This window comes from Herpailurus yagouaroundi, unplaced genomic scaffold (genome assembly GCF_014898765.1).
Source record: "Herpailurus yagouaroundi ecotype Mexico unplaced genomic scaffold, PumYag 159, whole genome shotgun sequence".
NCBI classification, from domain to species: domain Eukaryota; kingdom Metazoa; phylum Chordata; class Mammalia; order Carnivora; family Felidae; genus Herpailurus; species Herpailurus yagouaroundi.
In genome coordinates this window covers 62,464,700-62,470,336 of record NW_024412400.1, presented here as the reverse complement: position 1 = coordinate 62,470,336, position 5,637 = coordinate 62,464,700, and the positions used below count along the sequence as shown (strand labels likewise).

General features: G+C 40.4%; 1 pseudogene; it reads right to left on the bottom strand.

Moving 5' to 3' along the window:
* Positions 1-303: 303 nt before the first annotated feature.
* Positions 304-3,166, bottom strand: LOC121034217 (non-histone chromosomal protein HMG-17-like; annotated as a pseudogene).
* Between the last annotated feature and the right edge of the window lie 2,471 nt (positions 3,167-5,637).

Below are 5,637 nucleotides of genomic sequence, written 5' to 3'. Positions count from 1 at the left end.
ACAGGGCATTTGTGTCAACGTGGTTAATGTGTGCCAACATCAACAAATCCCTCCTGAGAACCAGGAGGCAGTTTCTGAAAACTAGAAGGGAAAGGTGTCCCCCCGCCTGCATCAATCTAGTTTTGGGGATATTCTATTAGCGACATATGCCCTTCCCCCAAAACAACAAAGTGTTCTGTGTGCTAACAACATAGCTTAAAAAAAAAGTAAAACACAATTCTGCATTTGTATAAAACTTGATAAAAAATGGTATTTCAAACTGTGTAGTCACCAGAAGTACAGTTATCAAAAAATGCACACACTTCACATGGCATCTCCAACACCCCCAGCTTTCTGTGCCTGGTCTCTTTTGGCATCGCTGTTTTCAGCAGGGCCATTCCCATCCTTGCCAGGGTCCACTTTCCCTTTTCCCTTTAGGCATCTTCTCTTCCTTCTTTGCAGAGGCCTTTTTAGGTTTGGGCTCTGGCTTGGGGGGAACAGGTTTAGCAGATAACCTTGCGGATCTTCTCTGTGCCTTGTCCTTCACCTTGGCTTTATCTCCTTTGCATCCCCTTCAGCCTTCCTCTTGGGCAGGGTGGCAGTGGTGGTGGCAGGGTGGGGGTAGAGGGCTGCGGCACCGGCTTCAGTGAGTCCAGGGGGTCCTTCTCGCCTCTTCTTCACACTGCTCCAACTTCAGAAGTTTTAAAATTTTACAAAATTTGGCCAAGTGTGGGTCAACACTTCAGTGTTTTCATTTTTATGCATGTGATTAACCACGTTGTATTACTGGAATATAAACTCCACGAACATAACCCACATAAAACTTTTATTGCTTTGCTTTTCAGTGAAGAAATGATCTACCACCTTAAAAAATATGCTCTTGATTTTAGAACTTTTCACAAAGTGTCTTACTTTCTCTAATCATGGTCACAGATTTTAAGAAGTGTGAGGTTTTCATCTCTGAAAATGTAAGACAATTAAAATTTCATATCTTCAGAATGCCTGGTGTTAAGGTCTAGACTTAGCATGAATTCATGTCTCCACAAGTATTTATTCAGTTGTATTTAATGTCAAGCATTGTTCTTGTCTTGAAGGTATTAGCAGGTGTCTTCATTGATCTTATACAGAATTTAACAGAGTTGAATGTTGCAGAAGCACCATAACTGTGTGCCATGGGGGCATACTTTCAACATTCAGGGTGACCACTTTGAAGACATAACATTTAATTTGAAATGTGAAGGCTGAGTTGAAGTTATCTAGCCTAAGGTGGCAGACAGTGTTCCTGGTATAGGAAGCAGCAAATTCAAAAGTCTTGAGGGGATAGAAAACTTGGTATATTTCCATTTTTTAAAAGTGAACTATATGACTGGAGCACTGAATGCTAGTAGCAAAGTAGTGTATGATGAGGCCAAAGAGGTTAAAAAGACCCAGACTATGTAGATTCTTGAAGTCTATTTGCTTTTGAATTTAGAACCTGAAAGTCTTGTATTAAATAGGGGAGGACATGATCAGCATTGGATGGAAAAGATTTTCCAGTTGCAGTGTGGAAAATGGGGTTAATAATGACCTTGGAAGACAACTTAGGAGACATTTGAAATATTTCAGGTCAGAAGCAATGGTGACTTGGACTAGGGGGCCTTAATAGTCTCTGGAACAATGGGTTATTTGGGAGATAGAATTGCCAGGACCTGTTGATAGATTAGATTTGGAAGTTGAAAGAAGCGTGTAGTCGAGCATGACTGAATGGCTAACTGGTGGGCATACATAGTAACATGAGAACATGAGGCTGGATACAGTGGGGTGTGGTCAGTCATCTACTCCCTGTGATCCCAGAATGCACAAAAATCCCTCTCCCCCAATATCTGCTACTTATTTGAAATTTATAAGATGAAATCCTAAAAGTTGGAAGGATTTTATAGGTAATCTTCCCAATGTATGTATTCCCACAAAGGTGCTGGGGGATGATTATTCAGTCTCTGTTCCACTTCTGTCAGGAAGGAGTTCACTATCATGCTCTAGAGATACTGATGATTATTCATCCCTTCTAAAAGATTTTGCTGCCTGTCCCAGCACTTGACCGAAAGCCTTGACTATACTGGTAACTGGTAGAACCAACCCACTTAGCACAACAAATTGGGTTAGGTATGAAAATCTGGCTCAAGAGGCTCCAACAAAATCTTGTTGGAAAAATTTGAACTGTAAGACCCAGAAATGACAGAGATGTTGTTGAATCCTGGGATGCTAAGAGAACGTTGAGATGCTCATAGAGTTGTTGTGGCCAGCCAGGACTGCATGCAAGTTGAAATTATGGAGTCACAGAAGCCAGAAATTTCAAGGATCAATCCATTCTGCAGAGAGAAGCGTGTAGCAAATTTAAAGAGAGAAAGAGAGGGAAGAGACTCTGTGGTTCCGGAAAGACAGAAGCCGAGAGAGGAGATACCTGACACTATTTTGGTTTCTAGGAAGAGTAATTGCATTGCCTGAAGTTGACTTCTATCAGTGTTGCCTTCTCTTTCGTTTCAAGAATCTACTTTTCAACAAATAGGCTGGAGTGGGATTTTGTTCATTGCCATCACTTGATGCCTGTCTTAGATACTCTCCTAAAGAAGAATGTTCTCATTTTTAATAGATCCTGTGGATAGGGGTGCCTGGGTGACTCAGTCCCTTAAGTGTCCGACTTCAGCTCAGGTCATGATCTCACGATTCGAGCCCCGCGTCGGGCTCTGTGCTGACAGCTCAGAGACTGGAGCCTGCTTCGGATTCCGTGTGTCTCTCTCTGCCCCTCGCCTGCTCATGCTCTGTCTCTTTCTGTCTCTTAAAAATAAATAAATGTTAAAAAAAAAAAAATCCCAGGGGCGCCTGGGTGGCGCAGTCGATTAAGCGTCCGACTTCAGCCAGGTCACGATCTCGCGGTCCGTGAGTTCGAGCCCCGCGTCGGGCTCTGGGCTGATGGCTCGGAGCCTGGAGCCTCTTTCTGATTCTGTGTCTCCCTCTCTCTCTGCCCCTCCCCCGTTCATGCTCTGTCTCTCTCTGTCCCAAAAATAAAAACGTTGAAAGAAAAAAAAATTAAAACAAAATCCCGCGGATAGTTTTTTTTCCCCCTGTACATTGAACGATATCTTTCTTCCTTCAACTTCTGTGGTCCCTGGGAACCATGCTGAGTGAGTCTAATTCCTTCACTGTCCATGTAAGAGAGGGTGCGTCCTCTCCAAGTGTTCTTGTCACAAAAAGTCTAATCGTTCCTAACACGATTTGATTTTCAGACCTCTCCCCTATTCTGTCATACTCACCTGGATACTTTAGGATTTGCCAATCCTTTTAGAAGAAGGGGCCCAGAATTAAACGAAACACTTCATGTATGATTTGACAAGCTCAGAGTAACATAAGGCTATCACTGTCCATTGTAACTTTGCAGTTAACTAAATCTTTTTTTGGAAAATTTCTGGATTTGAGGGGTTTTTTTTTGTTTTGTTTTAGCAAAAACGAGTTTCTAGAAAAAAAAATACAATGAGAAAATAATTCCTTTGAATTAAAACATCGCTGGTTGGTAAAATACAAGTGCCCTTTATGTTGGATGGCGGGTAATGACATTTAGCTGTCACCAGCTACTCAAATCTTAGCTTTTGTCTTTCCAGTGGGTCAGCTGATACCTCCCTGTCAAAATGAAATGTTACACATTTTGTGAGAGAGGAGAGGATTCCTGAGCCAGAATCCATGCAGCCATTCAGGGAAGTTGGAGAGGGGACTACGCTGCTCAGTCAGTGCAAACACGAGGCGGACTGGGTGAATTTGGAAGAGGGATAATATGAGGAAGGACAGCAAGGGAGAGATGGAAAGATATATATATATAAACCCAATTCAGTTAAGGTTAGCGATTCACTTCTGACAAGGAACTTTCAGGGGTTACTTTGAGAGAGCTAGCTGCCTTCTTAAGATTAGTCCAGTGGAGTGGAGAGTAGAGGGAATGCAATTTTTGTATTTCTGGTCATGAGTCGCTGCTGTTAATTAAAGATTTTTTGAAAGTCTTTAAAATTCCAGTGACTGGATGTGGATCTATTGGTCTCTGTAGAACAAACTGATATGCCACCCTCAGTATATCAGATTAGGATACCTTAATATCTGATCCCCACAGCTCCTTGTAAAAGAGAGTCACTGATTGATTGTTAAATTTCATTTTCTTTTTGTGTGTGTGGGAAACTAAGAAGCAAACGTGAGAAGCTTTTTTTCCATAGTTATAGATGACTCCAGGGGCAGAGCCAGAAATAGACACCCCTTTTTCATACATAGTTCAATTTCCAGCCATGCTGAGCCCTGCCAATTGCAAACTGATCCGGTCTGTGCTGGCAATCTGTCTGCATGCAGTAAGTGATCATGTGCCACGCTTTCTACAGAGAGGCATTAGCGTCGGCATCTGGCAAAGGTTGTCCCTTCTAGGCTGCTGGACTGTGGCTGAAGCTCAAGGAAACACAGGGTTTCTCACTGTCTTTCTGGGTCAGGTTTACTTCGGGGGAGCAGTGCTTTGTCAAAATAAGAAATTATACCTTCTCAGGTCTGTCTTAGAAACACTCTCTCCAGAGCTGCAGGTTTCATTCAGCTTTCATAACGTTACAAGGCTTAATCTCAGTAAGGTTATCAGTTCTGTCATGTATTATAAACCCTCCAATCAAGGCAGTGGGAAACAGTGCTTCTATTTAATACCCGGAGAAATGGTGGAAGTCAGCGATTGATACCAACACAATGATGGGAAAAAGTGTCCAGAGGTGCTACTCACATAATCTCATTTTACAACATCTTGAAAATTCAATAGAAAGGACTCCACTAACAATACCATTACACACTACTGATTATTGTTCTCAAATGTTCCTAAAGCTCTAACAGCATAACTTAACAATAAAAATGCTCTATAAATACATCCCAACAGTGTACGTAACTGTATTTTTTTCCTTTAAAAACAAAAGGACAAGTGTTAGTCACAGTCATACAATTTTACTTTAGGTAGTTTCTTGGCTAAAATTACATTATCATTTTCTAACTTATAAAATTATAAATAAATGAGCTATTACTTGACATTGGAAAGAATTTCCAAGTAATTTAGAAAAGGTGGAGAATATTACATGTTGGGTTAACTACGCATTTACATGTGATCTTACATGGAGAGACATATTTTGTTTATCATGAGCTCTACATTATTTCTGAAAGCATTTGGGGAGAAAGCAAACCTTCCTTGCAGAAAGCATTTATAATTTTCAAATTCCCTGCTTAAATGTGTCAATAATTCTTGGTTTTATCTTTTGCCCTTAAGGCTTTTGGAATAGGTATATTTTTCAAGTGAGTTAAAATTGTAGGAAGTTACTAGTATATCCTGTCCAAGAAACAAAAAACAAAACAAATAAACAGCTGAGAGCCATACATGCAAAATACGCTCCAGCTCTTGAAAAAGATTTCAAACTGGTTTAGGAAAATATATTTTATGCTTCCTGTTTGTGCTCACACCATGAAATGAGGCGAGAGTACATAACAGTCTATGTTATTAAGAAAAACACTAATATCATTTCCCTAAATATATCACATTATTTCATTCTGTAATGGAGAGAATTAACAATTTTGTTTACATATTAATATTTTTGACTTAACACTAAAATATCTGATAAAATTAAT